This window comes from Zosterops lateralis (assembly GCF_965231275.1).
Source record: "Zosterops lateralis genome assembly, chromosome: 1".
Classification (NCBI taxonomy): Eukaryota; Metazoa; Chordata; class Aves; order Passeriformes; family Zosteropidae; genus Zosterops; species Zosterops lateralis.
Window position 1 is genome coordinate 32829607 of NC_139762.1, and position 23127 is coordinate 32852733.

The 23127-nt window shown below is 37.9% G+C and overlaps 1 long non-coding RNA gene across 3 annotated transcripts; it reads left to right on the forward strand.

Moving 5' to 3' along the window:
- Nucleotides 1-933: 933 nt before the first annotated feature.
- LOC310913572 lies at nt 934-20190 on the forward strand. 3 transcript variants are annotated; one of them, XR_014590837.1, is made up of 9 exons: nt 934-1074; nt 8214-8420; nt 10378-10518; nt 13352-13533; nt 13841-13987; nt 14714-14841; nt 17519-17659; nt 18231-18560; nt 19992-20190. It is a non-coding gene; the product is annotated as an uncharacterized lncRNA (long non-coding RNA). The 3 variants fall into 3 exon arrangements; XR_014590838.1 differs by having other exon boundaries at nt 17519-17653; XR_014590839.1 differs by having other exon boundaries at nt 17519-17653; nt 18231-18499.
- Nucleotides 20191-23127: the final 2937 nt, after the last annotated feature.

Below are 23127 nucleotides of genomic sequence, written 5' to 3' on the forward strand. Positions count from 1 at the left end.
ACAGCATGTGCACCTCACATGCATGTGCAACATTCAAGGCAAAAGCCAATATTGGGTCATTTCCTGGTAAACAAACATGGTTTTAATTCTTATTCTTATTACTGAATTATATGTTAGCAAATAGTGCTAGCATATAACTGAACTTTTCATATATTTTCTTATCTTTACTTAGATTTAGGGAGACAATGCTCCATTTCAAAGGATTTTCAGAAGATTTTTACTAAATTCCAGATATAACATGCAATTACACAACACAGTAAATGGTCATAGTAATGTTCGATTTCCAAAATAGGTCTTAATCATCTAGCCTCTCTGCTCATTTGAATCAGCTCTTTTTCCTCATCTGTCCTGGTTTGCTTTTCATTCTTTTTCCAACCCTCACAAATAATCATGATTTTTCATTCACACTCAGTAGTACCCTGCTTTGTGAGGCTATATTGTGTGATTACTTATCTTTTCATTATTATCTACTCCTTTTTCCATGCCCATTGAAACAGATTTCTGCCAAGTCATTCAGATTCTAAATGTTCTTGAAGTCCTTCAAGAAAGTGTTTATAATTTAAATGAGGATATACCAAAAGCTGTAACACAAGTATATTGACAGATATAGATTAGATATAGATATGTGTTCCCCCAACGTTTCTATGTCAATTCTAGTGTCTTCCATGTAGGGCTGTACCATCATATTTGCTTATAAGAAAATCCCCAGCAATATATATATATATATATATATATTTAATATGAGGAATAGCAAGAGCATAGGTAGAAAGATGTTGAACCCAACACTGTCAAACTCTTAACACCAGGCAATTCTTTGTGAACAGTTTTCCATGGTTTAACCACTTGCTTTTAGAAAAACTTTGCCATTTATATTATATAAAGGAAATCTTTCTATAACCAGCATTTATCTAATATGGGGGGGAGGGGATTTTATTTTTCAGGTAAAGTTTTCTGAAGACCATTGAAAAAAAAAAAGCTCTAGCTTTTGATGACTCTGTACTCATTGAAAACGTGTGACTCTATTGACCCCATACTTGATCTTCTGCTTGGAAGACATACAGTTAAAAATGGAAGGTGTGTATTGAGTAATCAGATTTTTTCCATGACAACTGGATCTATATTGTTTTGATTGCCACCTTTTGCTTAGTGCTTCAACTCCTCATGTAACAAATGATTCCTTTTTAAAATGCAATGGCTAAAATCTAGAGATAAGTTGATATTAAAATGTTAGTATCTGCATTTGATTAGATAGCAAAATTATGTTCTCCATTTCCAATTTGGATTCAAACTACTATATAGATATGTGTTTCTCAAGTTCCAGTGGAATTCTTTGGTTTTTTAGTTCAAAAAAAGGAGAAAAACAAGGAGTACTATATATTATAATTCGGCTCAAAAGAAAGGAAAGTATTTCCTTTCCATGTTAGGCATCTATAGCAAGGGGGAAGGCACTGGAAATGACAGGCTAGATTTGAATTTAACAATAAAGGGTTTTCCAGCTGCAATATCAGCTTAAGAAAATGATGCCTTCACTATAGTGTAATTGGTTTTTCGGCCACCTCATGAAATAATGAATCAGTTTAAAAAGGAAAAAAGCAAACAAACAAAAAAAAAACACAAAAGCCCTGGAAAGTAAGACAAATGAGGAAAATCTGATATGGGAGACAGGGCAGAAATAAGTAAGCCAGAGATGGGGACTGTTTACATTGTTATTGCTGCCAACCTCCCATGCATCAAACCAGTCCAGGTGATCCTGGCCATGAATTCATCAAGGCAGATGTCACAGTGGTGTTAACACCTGCTCAGTTTTCCCCCAAACCTGATCTGCCAGCACCAAAACTCACATGCCCCATTTTTCATGTGAGTGCTCAGAATACTCGAATTCAGGGCCTGTTCTGGGCTCTCCCTCCCAAGGAAAGGGCTGCTGCTCCACCCCAGAGGTCTGCAGCTGGGCATTCCAGTAGGAGACTCAAACTGGGTGACATAAGGCTGAGTTAATGAGTTTCCTCTGTTCTGACACAGCGGTGGCAGGAGTGGTAGATGGTACAAGGGAAGGTAACCTTATGTTCTGACCTTTTTGGGCTGATGTCTGTGAATCTCATCTTTCATTCCCATGCCTCCTTTCTCCTATATATTTTGAAAAATTGTCAAACTTAAAAAATACCAATAAAAATATTTAAGAACTTATTTAGGTACCATTTAGATACACATTTTCATTATGATAATAGGGAAAATAAAGGCATTTGTGCTTGGTACAAAGAGACTTTCAGTCTGTAATGTCTTCCATAATTTTTCACAAAAACTTCGCATGAAATTGTCGAATCCTCAATGCAGATGTCAGTTTAAAGAATAATGTTGATTTGTGGTTGCTTGAGAATAAGCTTATTAAATCTCATTAAATATTTCATCTGACAAACAGAAATGCCATGTCATTGTTTCTGCTCAAATGTGAATTTATTTTTAAGTCTGAAAGTGTTCCTCTTTTCTATTCTTGTTTGCAAGCAACAAATCAACAAGGTAGATTTTTCGTGTTGGAGAATGTGATGTTTATTCTGATAAAAAGCCAGACATACTCCTGGGGCATTTCTGGATGGATCCCAAATGTTAGTCAGAGTGGTTAGAGTGCTTGCACAGCTTCACATTGTTGAAAATGAAAATATGGAGGAAATTATAAATAAGGAAGTTATCTTATTTTGGGCAGATTACCCAAGATTTTTCTCCCTCCTTCTCGCCCTATATTTTAGGCATTGGTGCCTGCACAGTAAATCTAAGTAGTAAAAAACAGCTCAAATCTCCTTGTATGCATGAAGCTCCTGGAAGATGCACTCTTGCCCTGCACTGTGAGACCTTGAAATGATCCCCCTTTGCTGCATTTCTCTATAGCTGTATTTGAACTACTTCAGAGTAAGAGCATACAGCTTGCTTTTCAGAATCCATAGTGAAGAAACGTTACTGAAAATTATTACTATACTGGTCTAAAAGAGAGACCAGAATTTTCACAAGGTAACAGGCTTTTAAGGAATAGGAGGATGTGAAGGGATGTGAAACAACAGAAAGAAGTTGGATTGAAAAGGTCAAGGGTCACAGCAGTATAGTTTCGCATTTATTTGGCAAAGGCTTCCACATAGCACAATGAAGCTGTGTATGTGAACACAAAAGCAAATATACGATGCTATTCAGAAATAGGTTTTTCTGATGAATGTTTTAGGCAGCATTACATGATCTGGCATTCTATTTCTATGCCTGATTGAAGATGCACAAGTCATCTTTGAGGGCCACATGTGTGTCTGTGTGTGTAATTATACATATATATATATATATATATACATATACACCACTATATATATATATACACCACACAATTTATACCCCTTTATTACCAAATAAGCAGAGTTTGCCTCCTTCTTGATTAATTTCTGTTATTTTTTTTTATTTTAGTAGTTCTGCCAGGTACTTTGAAATTTTTTCCTAATAAAGAAAGACTAGAAAGGTATTTGTGATAGATATGGTGCAGTCCAGCAGTTGAAGTTCATTAATAATTGGAATGTTGCAGAGTATGAAGTAATGAATACTAATTACTCCTTTCATGTCTGACAGCACCCCATGGACCAATACATCAGCCCAGACTTTAATTTGGTTCTAGTAATGGTTTCATCAATAGTACATTAATTCTGTGTTTGAAAAGATGTACAGTTGAACCTGACCCACACAGTAGATACCACTGTCATAAAATGGCCACATACTGACAACAACTGGATAATTACAAATAATTAAATCCACTGAGCTTCAGACAATCCTAATTTTAAGTAAAATATATCTTACCATATCAATCGACAGAAAGCATAGCATGGGAGATTTATCAACTTGTACTCCTTCCAAAGCAAATTTACTAGCCTGTTTATTAGAGAGCTTCCTGATCTGTGAACCACTTCATAAAAGTACCTCTCCCCTTCCTTCTTTGCAAGATGGTTCTTATGTTGTACTCCTGGGTATTCTGCAACACCAGCTCTTGGTATTGTTTCTGAATGTAGCCTGCAAAAGAAATTCTCAGCCTTGGAGAACTTCAAATGAATAAATTTATATTTTCCTCAAAACCAGGTCACAATAGGGTGAACTAAAGGTACTTGTTATCTCCGAAAAGCAGACTTCATATTTAAGTGCCTTAGTATGTATTTAGAAGCCTAACAAATTTTGAGTGTTCAAATTTGGATACACTTTTCTTATTAACTATGGAACCACAAAACTGCTCATTTTTTTCTAGTGCACTTTAGACTGTGGCCTTATGTTCAAAGTGGCTTTAAAATGCTAAGACTTTTGTTAAAATATTTCAAGGTATCTGCTTTGAGAAAGAGGAGAAAAAATAATGAAATAATTTAAAGAAAATATCAGTTGTAATACATAGCTTTATGTAAGCATGGAACCCACATGACAAAAAGTAAGAAACTTGGGTGCAATGTCTTAGTAATGTATGAAAAAATTATTCAAGATGCTAATACTTAGATTTTTTTGGAGCAGATAAACCAAGGCATAAAAGTAAAAAAGTACCACCTATATATGGTGTTGGGTTTTGGCCTTCACCTGCTTTAAGAGAAACTGTGCCATTGAATGGATGGCATCCATTGGTATGGATGGCCCTTAATATTTGAATTTTTATCTGTGCATGTCCTATCCTGTTTCTCCAGCATCTCTCTTTTGGAAATCACTGACTATGAGCATTAACTATAACAGATCAATGTTATTTTGGCTCATGGAGAGAAGACAGAGGAATAAATTCATTGTTCAGAAGGCTCCTGTTTGCATTTGCATGAGCTGTTACACTTCCTGAGCTCCTCTGCACAGTCACAAAGAGGTAGTCATGTCTCTCGAGCTGCAAGAATAGGTTATTAAGAGATTTTTTAAGATGTCTTGAAATTTGATTTATGTGCAAATGTAGCGTGTATGAACAAGTTTCCATTCTTATGAGGCATGACTATTATTCATGAAACAGCAAGAGAATTCGCTCAATTTCTCCACAGGGAGAGGCTTTCCTTGCCTTGAATGTCTCATCATCTGTGCAGCTTCAAGGCAGTGCTTTTCCCACTGAGCGAGTTTGACCAACTTGCACAGTTTGCCTACTGAGATTGCCTAGTAACAGCTCCATTCTGTGCTTGTTTTTACCTGATTTATTCAACTTTGTTCTCTACATTACTTGTTGGGGTTTGCAAGTCGGTTCCAGAAGCTTCTAATTTTAAGCAGCAGGAACTTAACAAAAGCTCCTTCGGAAAATGTGTTTATCCCTCTTTCTTTCCACTGAAAAATATTGTTTCCCTTTACTTTCCTGTCCAAAAATTTATCACTTATTTCATTCTTGCTGAGCTGATCTAAAACATCTCACTACAGGAAGCTATCCTACCATTCTAACATTTGGAGTTAGGGTGTGTTTTGGAGAACATCTGCCCTGAAAGGTATGCTTTATGTTGCATGAAAGTGTCCAATAAGAAAAGATGTCGCATAAACTCTTGAGCCATTTCATTATATGAAGTCATGTTCCTATATTCAAATTTTCTTATCTTCATGAGTTCCTGTCTATGAAAGATCTAGGCATTGTTACCTTAGGCAGAACATACACAAGAGAATAGCAGGTCTTTGTGTCAATCATGTTTGACGGATCAGACAAGATGTTACACACATCCAGTCTTCTCATAGCTGAGTGCTCATGTTACCTCCTGGAATTTACTTGTTTTAATATTTACTTTGATTAAAAATAATTTATACTCAAGGCACATACAGCTTTATACAGCTTTTAAAATCCTTTTTGGATCCCTTAATCTACTTTATTTCAAAATATATGAGAATTTCAACAGGAAAAGAAAACAATGGGGAAAAATTTCTTTTTTATTTACTTTGTTCTTAAATACCAGGGAGATGGGACTCACATGAAAGATCCAATGTCTGTTCCTGGGTAGAGTGGTGGATTAGTTCCATCCATTCTGTCTGCCTCAGCTGAGGGAATAGGATATTATGAAGAAAACATTGCCAAAAGGAGAACTTGTCTTTAGAAAATTTTGGTGGCTATTTTTTTATATTCATTCTATCATAGACTGCCATTATCCATACCTATTTTGCTGCATTTCATAATCCAGAATTAACTTCTAAGCAGACATATTTTACTGAAAAAAATTTAGTCATCCTACTGGGTTCTCCACCTCTCTGTTTATCATTGTTGCTTATACTCTTAAACCATGCGAGAGCAATATCAAAACATTTCTTTTTCCCAAATCTGTAATTAACAGAAAACCTACAACACCTGCAGTAATAAAACCCACCAAGTCATTATGTAGGTTTTGCCTTTCATAGGTGATAATCACAGAAATTGGTTATTTATTGCTTCTGTGAATTGAGAACTCCTGAAGGAAATATTTTAATCCAGAGCTCTAAAACTTGTTATATTGCCTCATAGATGTTCCAAAACATAGTGTGACTCCCTTAACAAAGGTTTTTCTTCTGACAAAGCAAACTGAAGAACTTGCCTTTTGTCTGGCCTCGTTTTGTCTGTCTGTGTGTGTGTCTTGAAAGCAAAGCAAGATTGCTTTCTCTGTGTCAAGCTCTACAGTTTTGTTCCCTCCAGCTGGAGCCAGTTTTGAAGGCTGTGGAGAGACCACGTTGCAGAACTGGACAGTGAATTCATGTCCACCTGAGAGAGACTGTGTAATCTGAAGGACATGACCATATGGCTAAATTATCGCAGTATTATACAATCATAAGCCTCGAAAACCCATCTCCAGTAGTTTGCATGCCAGTATTATACAATATACATCTGATGTTGGGTTTTGTAGAATCATGGGTTTCCCAGCACTAGGTATAGTGGGTTTCCTTTAGAAATTAATTTAAAGTATATCATAAGCAGCTCTCTTTTCTTCCTTCTCCCTGGTGAAATGCAGAAGGGTCTCAGCACACCATTTCATTTAGACTATGTCTTATAGCTAAGGTCATTTCAGAAGCAGACAAGGGTCTTAAGAGCTGAAACCTACATTCCTGCCTCTGGCAATGTCCTATGATAGCCATGAAAGAAAGCAATGCTAAAATTTCTACAGAAGGTAATTGTTTCACTCATGTTCTGATGTGACTTTCATAAAGCACATTTTAAATGTTTAGGATCTATGCTAGTGCAATCACTTTAGAAATTGAGTTAACAAATGCCAATTCAAATTTTATGAAAAGAGTTTGTGTCCACCTATGTTCCATGCTATAAATGTTCTATTGACTCTTTTTTAAACAGATTTTTTATTACTAATATTTGAATTACCTTTCTTGGCAGAGAACATTCAAAACCATTGCTGTATAGAAAATACTGGTTTTGTGCTCGTGTGTGGCAAATGAATCCTGAAAACTAACACACTGTTCACTGGGCAAGTCAATGACAAAAAGTGTCACTGGATCACATCAGACCAGACACATGGTACACACTGTAGTCCACAAGTAATCTTTCAAATTTTTTTTGGTGCTATGCCACAGAAGTAGGAAGATGAACTTCATGTTGCCTCACTGCTGCGCTCCAAAACGGTATCTCAGCAGTAGCAGAGTGGGTATATAGGACAGGCTTCACCCCTCACTGAAAATGAGGGATCAGGAAATGATACCTCTTCAGTAAGGGATTTCAGCAAATAAAAGATGAGCCTAGGATAATTCATTCTTTCATCCAACAAATAATTATTTTGGAATGAAACATTTAGTAAATTACTTTAAAAAAACATTATTTTTGTTGTTTCAGTTGGCAGCCATTCCCTCTCCTCTAGTCTATCCATTTGTTATAAATACATGTCCCTGCTTAGTTTTTTAGGCTATATATTTAAGGAAATTATAGTAAAAACTAACAATGACCTTACTGGCATTTTTTTGAAAACTTTCCTAAGTTTCTGGTAAGTAATGATGATAGACATTTATCCCTAAGCCACAGACTCTTCGGTATAGCAGTGAATAATCCTCTGTTGTCTGCTGTATATACAAATGAAACTACAGCAATTAAGAAATATTCTGTGTATTCTTCATATACTTTTGGTGTGTTCAATCATCCTCATTTTGTTTCTTAAGTTGCAGGCACCTAAAGTTTGGCTTGTATGCATTTGGTATGCTGCTAAGATCATACAGAACCCATCTGTTCTGTATACCTATCTGAGATACCTATGAGGTTTTAATTTAGTGAGATGCCCATTCTTGTGCATTTTATTCTTTCCCAGATGTACCAAGACTGAAGACAAAAAATGTGAATTCAACAAGAATTTTCATCTCATCTTTCACACCAAACTGGCTAACCCTCACTTACAAGCCAGAACTGCAGACTCAGACCACCTTCATTAATTTCACTGTCACCAGGGACAGGCTGGAAGACCAGCTGTTGGCTGAGGTTGTTTTTGCTGAAAGGCAAGACTCATGAAAAACATAAGGTAAATACTATATTTTGGTCTGTCTGTTGCCTATTCTGAAATTTTGAGTCTAGAATTAATATGCCTGCTTGAATCCACTGTACTGTAATTCTTAGTAGCCCATATTAGAAAGATTTTAAGATTCTGGAAAGTGTAGAAAGTTCTTTTACTGATTTGTTCAAACGTGTGCTCCCAAAGGGATTGTCTTGACCTAAAGCTCTTCTAGAAATTAAATTTATTATGATATTATTCCCACACTTCTCTCTACCGCTTGGTTTGCTGTGTGCATTGCATTTAATTTACAGTGCAGGATTAAAGCCCTCTGCAGAGCTTTGTGCTTCAGCGATCTTGAGCCAATAAGTGTAAATAAAATTCCATGCCAGTCTGTACAAGGATATAATGGCACTGTTAGGAGCCAGGGCATTTGGTTAATAAATCACAATTTATTTCTGCCAGATGCAGTTCTGTGGCTTCTGCAGTCATATCAATATATAATATGAGGAGAAATGCTTTTATAAGTGGTTATAGGAAGGACCTTGGGCAGACTGTAATCTATGAGATAAAACATGAAAAGAAAATACTTAGAGGTGTGAAATTAATTACAAGAACACCTCCTATTTCTCGAGTGTATTTTTCCAGTTATCTCATGTAATTAACTAACTTCATTCACAAAGATTTGCTCCACCTTTTTGAGGTACTCCTGCTTTATGCAAGGGCAAACTGGTTCAGGGAGTTTAATTACCTCTTGAAGAGTGAAAGCCATATACTTGGGAATGAGCTCTGAAAACAGCTGTCCATTTACCTCTGCATCTGCCCATTGTTCCACCTGGGACTGCATGGTTACAAGGCCTGTATCACCCAGGGTTTGGTGTGAGTCAGCCTGACTGACTGAGAGCTCCCCATAGGACTAGTCAAGCTCTTGCACTGTCAGAAGGTCAGTCCAGCAGAGCAGACTATGATGGTGTTTTCCACTCTGTTTGAGGCCAAAGTGAGGTTCTTCAGACTTGTGCTATTCTCTGGTTTTCTCAGCTGCCACACAGATTACCACTTGCCATGCCTGGCAAGATCACAGCCCTCTTGTGTAGTCTCAGGAGGAAGGGCATTAGGAGATAGATAAAGTTCTAGTCCACAACAACCTAAACCTTCTCACTTTGGGTGTCCAGCACGTTAGATCTAGTATACTGGGACAGAAAGTGAACTGGCCTTTCAGAAATTAAATCAAATAATCTGATGTAATTAAACAGAAAATATAGCTCACAAATGCTATAAAACTTTATTTCTTGCTGTGGTTGTTTAAACACAGTGTCTTTGTTCCCTTTGCTTGTCAGTCCTCACCAAGAAGCAGAACGGTGTCATGACTGAGCTCAGGCAGCTGGAGGATGACAGGCTGCTCAGCCTGTCAGCTGCCCAGGGCAGTCTCCTAGACAACAGTGAACTTGTAAAGAAAATCAAATCAGCAAAGTCAACTGCAGCAGAAATTCAACACAAGGCAGAACAATTGTACTGTTTCTAACAACTTAAAGTCACCTGTAAAATGTCTATTCTTATTATCCTATTATTTTAAGTGTAACATTTCTATGACCTAGAACAGGAATAGTCAAATTGCTGTCTTTCCAGAAAGGGCCGTCCTCCCCATATTAACATTTTCATATCTATAATATGTAGTTGTCACACGTTTAATTTTTTTAGGTGTTTAAATTAGTACTCATAAAATTAATAAATACCAACATGAAATGTATTAATATATGATCGCCATGTTTTCACAGGTAAACAAGCATATTTCTGCAGAGGACAGTTATCCCTAATATTTGTTTAAGATAAGAAGCTTGCTTACTTTAAAAATTTGCTACCATCTGAAATAAAGTAAATTTTCTAGAGTATATCCATATTATTTTCTGTATGGATAGGAATATTTTGGTAATTGTGTGGGATAGTCATGGCACATTAAAAAATAAACTTGACAACTGTCACCATTCAGGTAGCTGAAGCCAAAGAAAATGAAGCCCAGGATAACAAGACAAGAGAGCATTACAGACTGACAGCCACAAGAGCATGCGTTCCTTACTCTGGGAATGTCAGCCTGGGCAGTGTCAACACCATCTACCACTTTCCACTGAAGGTAAAAATGTCTCTTGCTGACTTCTTTTCAAAGTGCAAGAAACAAAATTCTGCCTCCAGCAATGATGCCTGATGCATTAGTTATTACTTGTACCAGATGTTTACATTGGCAGGGCTGCATGTCTGAGGAGAGAGAACACAATATGATCTCCTGCTGGTCTGTAACACGGTACATCCCCACGGGTCTCTTTCTTGGCTGCCTCCATTCTGACAGTGCTTTCTAACTCTGCTTGCAAAAGTTTACCTTCCTTCTGTTAAGCCATCCCACAGGGCCAGGAAGGAAGAGTTGGGAGGAATTCTGTATAAACAATTCCCCGTCGTAAATCTACCAAATGATCTAATGCTGTGAGCAAGGGAGATCACCCACTGCAAAATTACCAGCTTGCTCAAGTGAGAGAGTCTCCATGCTGAGTTAAATAAGGAAGCAGAAGAGTATTGTTGCTTGCAGCCTTCACCCCTCGTTTGCTGAAAGTTTCCTTTAAAGCCTCTTTTCAGCCTCTTGCATTTTACACTGTTTCGGTCAGCTCTTTATGGGAGCCTACAGTAGGAAACCAATTATCTTATGAGTAGTAAAGCAAAAAAAGCAAAATTCAAATAAATAAAAATAATTGTACTTTCAGGCCTTCAATGCATCTTCCACAAAGCAATTAAACAAGTTGAAAAATCAGGGGATATTCAGTGTTGAATCTCTAACCTGAAAGAAGCTGTCACATATTCAACCTATATTTTCAGGTACCAAGAACTTTTGAAAATTACAAGCTCATTGTCCTGGCCCAAACAGCTTTTCAGACGAGGAAAAAATTTGATATTGGTGATGATAATATTTACTGTTTCTTTACTGGATTTAGTGTTTCTTCTCTGAAAGGTGATGCCTGTGCCCAAACCCTGTGGTTGTGCAGTTTATCACACAGGGTGACTGCTGCTTCAGTATCAATAATAATTGCAGAAATTCCAGAGATGCTATCATGTAATTCTTTTCATTTAAAATGCTGCAATGACTTCATGAAGCTAAGTTCAGAATAAACAGCATGATTTAGTGTTTGCACTTGGATAATTAGGGTTGAAATTGATCTGGTATATAAAGTAAGAAGTAAATAATGCATATTCAAATAACATTCAGGCTGTTGCTTTTCCTTTTAGTTACTGTATGCCCTGGAAAAAGTCAGGACTCAGATGTACTGGGAAGCAGAGGTCTGAAGCAAGTCTGATGACCTTTTTCAATTTTGTGTGCTGTCAAGGTTCTTCTAAGTAGTAAAAAGATAGAGCTCCTTGAATTGGATTTCCTTTTTCAGTTCAGAGTTGAACACAAAGGAGTCCAGTTGACTTTTTAACTACTCAGCCATGGAGTACCATTAGAGTAGTTTGGGAAAATTGCTTTTCAGTTCTGAATCTTTTTTGTTATTATTTCTGGACACATGCCTCAACTAGACAATTTCAGATAAAGTCATACATTCTACCATAATTGTTTAAGTAGAACTAGTGGTGTTTTCAAAGTGGAGTTTTCTTCACTATTTGAGTGCTTTTTACCTTAGACATCACATACTATATCTTGTGAAGAAGCTCTGTTTTACCATAAGTTGTCCACTCCCCTAAAAATAAAATTTTAACTCCATGCCAACTCCTTACTGCAGTAAATGTCTCATACAGGGTTTTCAGTTTCTCATATCTAAATGTTTTACAGTAAGCAGAAAATGGCAATACCAACCAAAGTAAAGCTTTATTAATAATACTATATTTATATATGTGTGCTTGTGTGTATAGATACATAACTTAGTATTTTAAGGCAAGTCCTGAGTCCCTTGGTTGCACTAGGGTTTTTTACATACCTCAAAAATTATCAGTGTCATCTTGTTTCAGTCATCATGCAAAAGGCATATCTGTATTTGGCATGTTTCCAGGCTATGGCAGTGATGGATGTGTTCAGAGGGGTAGATAAAGATATTTAAAGATTCACCAAGAAATGGAAGAAGTGGGTGCACTCAATATATCCAGAAAAGGAGAAGTTTCCCTGGGAGTAGATGGAAAAAAGCTCTTTGCAGAAAACAATAATAATGTCCATCAGGACAGAATGTCTTGTGCTCTGAGGCAGGAAATCTGAGGGTTCATTTTTCATGGCAAGTGTGTATGACGGTGGTGCCTTGCATGTGTCTGACAAATTCAGATCTTAAGAAGCAAGAAAATAACTTCTAGAAACGTGTGGTCAACCAGAATTAGAGATCAATTACTTGATCCTTCACAGCCTGTTCTCCTGGTGAAAAATTTAGTAAGAGATCGTGTGGTAAGACACGAGTCACAGCATATTTGGAGAGCTGTGATTCTGATTTCTTTTAGATTTAATATAGGTACCTGAGGAGAACAGTCATTGGTAAGTAAGTATAGTAAGCTATCCTGTTAATAGTTTAAAATGTATTTTTCAATGTTTGTTCTCATTATGGTTTTAGAGCTGGTAGGCAACCCCATAGAATGACAACTATTCAGGTCTCCCTTTTGAAAATTTTGTAATACTAAGAAAGATTTTGTAAGTCTTCAGCTGTGGATACTGACACATTTGTTTTCCAGTTGTACTGTTTTTGTCTTTTGATCCCAAGTGCTGTTGCTCCACACCCCCATACCTGTTGCTCCACACCCCACAATCACCATTTTTACCTGTTTTTACATGACTTATGAGAATGCAAGCTTGTTCCTGGGTATTTATTTTGCCCAACTGCCCTGGGTTTATGTGACAGTATTGTCTGCATGTAATGAGGACCTTTTCATTCAGAAGTTGCTGTTTTCTGTCATGTGGCTACTATCCTGCACGGAAATGGAAAAGATCATCTTTCGTGCTCCCCCAGCTGCTTCCCTTCTTGCCTTCAGTTCACTCTCCTGATGATTTCTCTGATGAAATGGCCATCAGTGTCAGATGCTCAAGTCTGAGAATGATGCAGACCTGAAGTACTTATCAAGGCACATCTTTTGTGTTCAGTGGATGTTTTGTCATATATAGGAACTTCGTGGAGAAAAATCTTGGGTCAAGGTATGTGAAAAGCCCAAAGATGGATTTAACAAAATGCTAAGAGGAGGGCAGTCCAGCCACTCCTGTGTTTTTCATCCTGTCTTCATGACTATACCCACTTGAAGATCATGAGACAATATGTAAGCCTCTTATTTGTTTCTGGTTCAAGGACCACTTAACTCTGCTCCTGTTAAACAAACAATTGAGCTCAAAAGTGAAATGGGGCATGCAGGGCTAGAAATGTGGATAAATTGATGTATGGTTATATGCTTGTGTGTATGTGCTTCTACACATGTATGTGTAAATGTATTTTTTTTTTACTGAACAGAACAAAGCCTTCTGGATTCATCTATCACTGGGATGGAATATGCCTTACTGTGGGAAAATTGGGCACAGTTTATTCCTGGCAGAAGATTCAAGTTCCAAAGTTTTTTTCGCCCCCACCATATTCATGGCAATGGGGTGGATGAAAAGTGTAAGGCCATAAGCACTACAGTATGAAGAAATTTTTAGAGCATTCCTCTGCTTGGCATAATGCAGGCTTTCTTTGTACTGTTTTCTACCTTTTGACTAGATGAGGGCCAGAGGGCAATTTTCTCCATGCTCATGTAATCTTGTGCCCCCTGTGACTAAATAATGGTCATTATACAAACTATATTCAATTGTATAGGGCTCTGTGGCTTTATACTTAGGATTACTATTCCCCACAGACAATAGTGAGAATACCAGGTTAATACAGCTGTGACCTCACTGTGCTCAATTTAAGCTCAGGCCCCACAAGGTGAGAGGCTTGTGCATTTACCCACTGAACCAATCAGTTAAAAAACTGATGTGATATCTACCACATGTTGCTCCCTTTTTCATGAGGGAATTGCTCTGTACCCCCCATAAGAGTTTCTAAAGCTCAGTAACAATGCTGAGCATCTATCAAAATGTCAAAAGGTTCATTATCTTAAAACCAAGGGAACAGATTTCTGCAGGCTTTTTCTAATACCAGCAATAAGGCCACTGTTGAGAGCTCGCAATTTTGCTTGTTGAAATTGTAAGGGTTTAGTGAAGTGCTTCAGAGGAAGTAATATGCATTGCACAAGTGATAGTGAAATTAATGGGGGCATTATCATTCTTTTTCCATTCTGCTCTGCTAATTTTCCCATCTCCTCCCCCTCCATCACCCACCCTTCCCCAATTATTTCTATTGCAGGCAAAAACCTTGGGTTCACTATAGACTCTGAAAGATTTCATAACATCTCTCTAAGACAAAAGCAGGAGATGGTTGCAAAGGAGACACTCAAGAAAGCTGCCCCACATGGCCATTGGGTTCTTTTCCAAGTGAGTGTCAAACTGCCTCTGATGAGGGAATACCTTCTCAGTTGGAGGGATGTTCCCAGAACACAAAATATGCGATGGATTACAAAAAAAAGTTCTAAACAGTTAATCTTGTTCCTTTTGCTTTTGGTTGTAACAGGATAAACATCACATTAATAGGGTGTGTGTAACGTTTTGCTGAACTGTGCACTCTCCCAGAAGGAACAGGAGAGATAAAACAGAAAGCCCCTGATGGGTGGGTAGGACTGCCCTCAGGCACACCCTTCCCCCACCTAATTAAGAGCTCCTATTCCATTCAGGGGGCTATAATGGAGACTTTAATGAAAAGGGTCTGACTGTCCCTGAGGCAGCTGTATAATTAGTCCTGGAGTGCTGCTTTTCTGAGATAGCAGCCACGGCTTTGGCCAGCTTTGTATGGACCAAGAACCCACTCTGCAGTGGACAAAGGGATCCGTGGGATGCCCTGGCAAGCCGTGATTTCCCAGCACAGGAACAGAGGCAACAGGAGCACTGCAACCGTAAATGCCGCTGAAAAAAGATGCTCCCTCCCCAGTGTTTTATGTTAAATAGCCAATGTTTATATGTGACAACCTGTCAGCCCTGAAGCCAAACGACAAGTGCATGTTTCAGGCCTTGAGATTAAGGTGGTTGTGGGAATGGGTTGATTCTCTCCTCTCCTGGTTTTAACCTCAGCAGCCTGCTTTGCCTGCCAACCAGGTCGCCTGCAACAAATGAAGAGATGGGTTGAAGTCAGTGTTTTCTCTGAGATGAAACAAAACCACCATGGGATTAATGAGAGGCCCTGGTGTGCTAGGCACTGTGAGAGCATGCACAAACTGCCCCCTTCGTCAGCAATGAAACTGCAAGGGCACTTAACCATATTTCATGTGAATGAGCTAATCATGCCAGTATGAAAACAGCCCTGCATAGAACTGTTGTCGAGGGAAGAGTGAAGTTGGTTTTCAGGGGAGTTTCAGAGTTCTTCAGCTGCTCTGGGGGCAGAATGACAAAATGGGAGACAGCAGAGGCAGTGTTGTGTGTCTGAAGCCACAGGGATGGATGGGGAACATGTGAGAAGCTTCTGGTGTTACAGACCTGTTCCATTTTCCAGCCAGTTATGCCTGATTTTTGAGGGAGGAGAGAGGCAACAATTTTTGCTCTAAAGGTTTTTGATAGTGAAGGATTGTGGGAAGTCTGAAAGGAAATTTCATGAAGATGTTGTACCAAATCCCAAATGGTGCTAAGCTAGCTAGAACTATTGGGATTTGGATGCACTCAGTGATTCTCAAGCTTTAGTTTTCTGCATTTGGGCCCCAAAACCCTGTCAGCTTATACTTCAAAAAACTTTTGGAGCAAAAAAATGAATTATTTTACTATGAATTTTATTGGAGGCTAGAGGGTATAGAATTAGATATTAAAAAGAAAAAAACCAACCTACACCTGCTATTCTGACTGACCTGGGAAATATTTTAAAAATTACTTTGGCTTCAGATCTAGCAAAAGCAGTTGACACAGTGGTTGGCAAACTGGCAGAAAAAAGACTGACTTCAATTTTTTTAAGTGTCAGGTTTAACTCTTCTGCCACTCATAATTAATATCTCAAATTCAGATATCTGACATAGTGAATGTTTATTTTGTTATTTTATTAAGGCTTGAATCACTTCCACTTTGCATTGGATGGATGCAGCCTGTATAAAGATTCAGGTGCTGCCAGGCTGCAATCATGTAATGGGATATGAAAGTCTCCCTCTCTTTCCATTCCCCTATTCCTGTGAGGGACAGTTTGGGAATATCCCCCCAGAAGTCCTCATAATAAAGTGATGCAGCAGCCAGGGTCTTACTGACATGTTGTATTCTTTGGCTGTAATTCCTCCTGCCCTGCATAGAGATTGCCAGTGCAATCAGGTGGTTCTGGCACATGATTTTCTTTGGCTCAGTGAAGAGCCAAAGAAAAGCTCATGGATAAGCTGCAATTTGAGTTGAAATGTTAGTACTGTAACAAAGAGATGTGGAATGTGGGCTAATGGTGTGGTTAAAACATCTTTAGCCCAGCCACTTTTAAACTTTTCTCGATATTCCTGTTGTTCACCAGGAAGTGCTTTGGAGGCAGATATTTTTCCATTGTAACTCTGTTCTGTCATTGTCTTTTCACTGTCCTTGTGTATCTAGAACTTAAAGACAGTTACACTCTGAAGTAGTCTGAGACATATTTCCTAACCAGTAGGATAGCTGGAACCATTTTTCTGCCTAGCACTTCTGTCTTGTTCCTGGTATATCTTGGATATGTTTTGTCCTAGGTCCCAGTTCTACAGGGAAATTAAAGAGAGTCCAGGTGTCTTCTGAGCTATGCTTGTCTTTGTATGTGATAACACCCTCAACCACAGATCGCTTAACCCTAAGTTAATAATAATTTCATTAACTTCAGAATCAAGGCCTTAAATTTGAGAAGGTAATGGCGAAACCTCAATACATACCAAGAAATGACAATGACTTAACTGTTACTCCATTAAAAAGTCACAATGACAATGCCTTAAGGACAACAAATTTATTTGGCTTTGTACAATAACCATATTGGCTGGTTTTCGACGGAATATTTATCTATGTAGCTGAGTAGTTCAGAACCTTGGACAAACTCCTTGAGCAATACAATATGTCATTCTGGTTTGTGTGTCTTTATCAGTGCTAAGCCAGCTCCAACTATAGAAGAACAAATCATTCCCCAAGGAATACTAGGAGATTCAATTAAAATTACTGATATGAACCTCCTACAAGGATGCTGGCGAATTTCCATGCTGCTCTCTATGGTTTTGACCAGGTAAAAGTAAGCTATATATTTTTTTTTCTTTTTTGTTTGCTTTACTTGCTCCTTCCCCTGTGGGGACAGGTGGTAATATTGATGGCCATTCTGTGGGAGACCAGAACTTGGGACCATTGTGATTCCAAAATAACCCAACAGCTGCAGGGTGCCAGCCCTCTGTGCCCTGCACTACCTGTGTTTCCCATCAGTGTTGGGCAGGAGGAGAGGTATGGCAGTAAAACAAACATTTGTACTATTCAACAGAGACGTGCACAGGTATGCTTACAAAGATGGAAAGAGTACTTACTGCACCAGCTTTAGCCAGTGGTGCACTTATAAAAGAAGCCTGTGCATGCTCTAAAGTCAGAGCTCTTTCATTCAATGGTACTCACATATTTTTTGCTCTGTTTTAAATTTGGATTGACCAAATACACAGTCATGACTATTCTCTCTCAGAGAGGATTTACATACCTGTGTGTTCAGGCAATGGCTCAGTACCCTGTGTATGGGTTCCTGCAGTCAGGCATAAAGAAAGGAATTAAAGAGCAAGGGTTATGTGCTGTTTGTTTTGTCTTTTTCTCTTTCCCTGTTTAAGGTTCCACTTGGTGAGTGGAAAGAAGAAGGAGGAGAAAGAAGACATGAGAATGTGGAGAGCAGGGGCATCACGGGTCGTGCATAGCCTCCTTCCCTCCAGATCCCCATTTATCCCTGTCTGCTACCCCAGGAACTTGTAGAAAGATCTTCAAGGCCAGTGTGAGTCAGCCTCCCTGCAGCAGTGGCAGTGCTGGAGCAGTCAGCTTGTTCACATCAGCAAAGCAGACCATGATGAAGGCAGCCGTAACTGCACACTCGCCTTCCAGCAAGGTATTCACATGTAGCTACTTGAGCACAGCACAAATGAGGGCAGAGCTGGGATGTGCAAAGGGTAAGAGTTCCTTTAAAAAGGAATACTAGCCAGTGCCGGGGGGAAAAATAAAAGAAAAAAAAAAAAAAAAAAAAAAAGGAAAAGAAAAAAGCTGTGTCAGAGCTACAAACTAATTGATTTTGATGGTGTGGGTGATTTGGAAAGATACTTGTGAGAAAGGAAAGAATAGCTGCAGTTTTGTAGCTGGGTAGCTGACTATTAAGACAGGATTTGGAGAGTTTTTAATTTTTTTATAACTTGCTATTATAATACCTTAAATGGAAAGCCAAAAAAATTAGACAGAAATTTTAATAAAGGTGGTTCATATACATTGTTGTCCTTCTTCAGTCTGTGTTTAGTGAAAGAATATATATGTATATATTTAAATTAACCAATTTATAAGCTTCATACTTTAGAGAACTCTTTTTTCTCACCCACTGTTCTGAGCCATGGGTGCTTGTGGCTTACCACAAATTCCTGTGCAGATACTGTCTTTAATATATTTCTGGTTAAGGTATTTCTTTTTTTTTCTTTTTTAATTACAATTTAAAAAATCAAATTATGCCTAATCCAGATGGAATACATTTCATGGGTTTGTGGTTTTATTCAGGGTAGAAACTTTTGTTGTATTTTTCATGGTTGAACTCAGCATTCTGATTTAAGGAAGTTTTTTTAGTCAGACATAAAATCCTTCACCTTTGCCCAGATTGTGCTACATGTTGTTCAGCTCAGGGTGATCTATTTGCTTTTGAAAGACAGGAGTTTATCCCTCTGATGTTTCTCCATACAAAATTATTTTCAAGGTTATCAAAATTAATTTTGTTATGTTTATTATTTCTTAAACTAAAGGATAAAATATAGAAAAATGTCAGAGACATAAGAATTAATTACGGCAGGTTTTACAGGCAAATGCCAAATAATTTAAAAACCAGCTGAAGCCCTGTGCTGAATATCGTCTTGCTGAAATTCTCTACTAACACTGTAAATAATGGAGGCAAAAAGAAAAATATTAAACTTCAATTTCAGATATGACTCCTTGGGAAATGGTGTAAAATTTCAATGAGTTTGAGGGCATTTTAATGGGTATTAAACTAGTAAATTTTCTTCTTGGGGTAAAGTCTATGGATAATTTAGCTAAGAAACTATAGTGGTTATCTGAGTAATATTTATAGACTTCTTGGTAAAGACTCTGTTTTTGTTCGTTTCTGTAGCACAACAGTTCTTCTTTCCTAGGGGACATTTGAGAATTAAAATGTCACTATCAACAATTTTGCATCTGGGAAATACTGCAAAAAACTACTGCTCAATAGCCTCTGATTCTCTAGAAGCCTGTCTCTCACTCTCTGTCCGACTCCAGCCTTGTGAGTGCGCCCTTTTGGCAGCCGAGGCCGGCACGGCTCCCAGCAACACTGCCTGTTTTTAGAGCATGAGTTACCCTTTTCCCTTGGACAGGATACCCTTGAACTGCGTGCCACAGAAGGGGAATTTAAAGTCATCCTTTTTCCTCTGTGCCGTTTTCATACTTGCATCTCTGGGAGACTGAAGTTTGGCCTTTGGGGCTGGAATGGAAGGTGCCCGGTCCATGGGCACCCGAAATCTCCAGCCTTGTCACAGTCCTCGGCAACTCTTCAGAGGCCCACGAGAAGATAAGAATTGGTCAGGTAATGACCATCAAGGTCATTTCCACTCAATCACATGTTTATACTGAATAAGGGGGACACTGTTCTTCCTCTGAAGCTGTTATTTAAGTAACTGGCATTTTATGGTGCTGTTGGTGAGTACGAAAATAAACCAGATCAAAGGAAGTTGGGGGTTGTGGGGTTTTTTTTCTGGCAGTGGATGCTTGAACTTTGTAATATAGGTCAAACCAGTTCCACATCAGTAGCTAAGGGGGAAAAAATTGCCCTTCATTATGTTAACAAAAACAGGGGTTTACATGTGCATATATGCCAAATTCATTAGGCAGGTAATGAAGCATTTGCACAAATGTAATTACAAACAGCAATTCTGACAGTTCATAACACTGCATTAATAATCACTACAATTAGTTCTGATGATGGAAGCAATTTACAGCACGTCACATGTATAAATAATGGTGCATTTCCTGAATGTGTCATTATTATGTATTAAGGATGCCACCTTGTTGTGACTTTCTCAGTAATGTTCCCCTTGAGTCAAAGTTAAGGATACTAGAGTGATTTTTTTTCTGAGCTACAGCATATTTCATACTTGTATAGTTTAAATACTGAGTTGAGGCCATTTGTGTAAGTTTTGTATGTGAAATGCCTAAATAAAATACAGTAATTATTTGTTACAGAATGATATAGGATGTTATTGAATAGATTCTCCCATTTTAGTAATTTAAATAAATTTCAGAGATATTTATAAAGAAAAAAAGCGACAGAAGTGTCACCCCTTGATGATACAGTTTTCTCCGTATCTCCCAGCTTGTATTTACTCTGAGAAATTAATTTTCTCTTTGTCCTCATACCCCTACTAGCCTTTTTTTAGTTAGTAGGACATCAAGCTGTTTTTCCTTTTTGTGGTACTTGGTGTCATAGTGAAATAATTGCTTGATTTTATTATGATGATTTAATAATGCTTCCCATTTAGAAAACAGTCTATGAAATCAGCTTATTCAAACCCTGAGTTTTCTTTGCTAATAAATCTTGTTGCTTTAAGCTGTTCTTTTCAAACCACAATTCATAAGCTGGATAATTCATTTTTCTAATTAATGAGAGGGAGGATTCTGATGGCAGGGAATACTAGAAAGGTCTGTAAGTGCAAGAATTATTTCTTCTCTCCTCTTGGTAATATTGCTTATTGGCCTTTCTCATTGTGCTGCGTAGTGATTCATTACCCTGTGGCTTCATAAGGATTTTTTTAACGTAGATATTGGAGAGAGAAATAAGACTTTTTTTTTTTTGTGAGTTCCTATGTATATATGCATGTTTATGACCTTGTGCATATATGCATACAGATATATATATAAAATCATATGTATATAATCTTCCCATTTATTGTCCTTTGGGAACAACTTCCTGAAGACAATTAAGCATTGACCAGAAAGCAGAAAGCATAAACTGGGCAACTTGAGCTAGCCCATCAGCTAGTGGAAATCGCCATAACTCTGTTATGACTTCCACCAGTTTATAGTGTTTTCACAAGAATATTAAATCTTGTATCTCAGTTTTTCCTGCTGCTAAGACAAACTCCAGCACACAAACCTGCAATAGTTAAGGTCTCTTTGTGTGAAGTATAGGATGCCTCACTGCCCCACTGCCTCACTGCCCCACTCTTGCCTTCCACCTTCTGACCCCCACACACGTGTTCAAGGTGTTGTCATTGGATGTTGTTATGGGGGGAAGAAGATTCCGTCCTCTCTATTATCCACCCATCCAGCAACGGCTTTGTGGGTTTTTTGGGTACAACAGACCAGTTTTGTGTAGAGTACAATGGCAATTATGTGAACCTGACAGCCCAAAATATTTCTAATGCAAACTCCACAGTTTTCTCACACTCGCAAAAATGTCCCTTTTATATCACCAGCTTTGATTATCCCAGTATAATCAATGTCCCAGAAGTGTGCAGCTGAATGAGCTTGTACTGCATTAGAATATTGATATACTCTTCCAAAAGACAAAGGAAAAAGCAATTTCTTGAGATAAATATATATGAAATTAGAAAAACGTTAAATGAGTTTTTGTTGCCGACAAAGAGAAAAGCAGGTTTATTCTGACCGCAAGCACATTTTGTTCTAAATCCAAGTTGCTGGCATTTTTCACAGGGATTCTCTTTTCAGCCTTCTCATCACAAGCATGTGGCACTGCATATTATATTCCAGTGGCTTTTTTAAAAATTCTTTTTTCATTTTCTTTGAACCAATTTAAAATAAAGATGGATTAGCATTTCACATAATCAAATTGCTGCATAAGAGTTTATGTAGCAAGCAAGCTGGAATAGCTGCAGCTATTTTACTTGTTCTGTTCTGTCACATCATGCAATATTTAAAGCCTATAATTAAGTTTTTACTCGAACTGTTGGGAGGCAAATACTGCCCCCAAGGGTGTAAAGGTTCCTGTCTGCAAAGGTTTCATCACAAACTGGCATATTTTGCAAACCAAAGGAGAGCAAAAAGAAGCTTCAAATGCTGTGAAGCCAAATATAAGAGAAAGACAGTGGTTCCTTGAATAAAATGTTTTATCACTCTTAACCACATGCTTTCTCTGTGGCATTATGACTAGAATTCTATAATAAACTTAATGCTTATATGATGTAGCAGTAATGGGATTAATATTAATTCAATTTTTACCGAAGTTCTTGAATACTTCCCAATTTCAAATAATGTAGGATTTCAGTAACTAAATGTTCCCTAGTGAGGAGATATAAAGGACTGCAATCAGATACAAGTTTTTTATTTTTCCTCCAAGAAAGGCACAGTAGGTTACCTTCCTGTCACTCACGAAGATTATGCTTTAAAGATCTGTATGGGGAAAATGCACTTGTTCACAAAGTTATGTTCTCTCATATCATGTGGTGTTTTGAAAATGTGGTTTTCTCTGAAGTTTTTTTTTTATAAGGGCTGAGG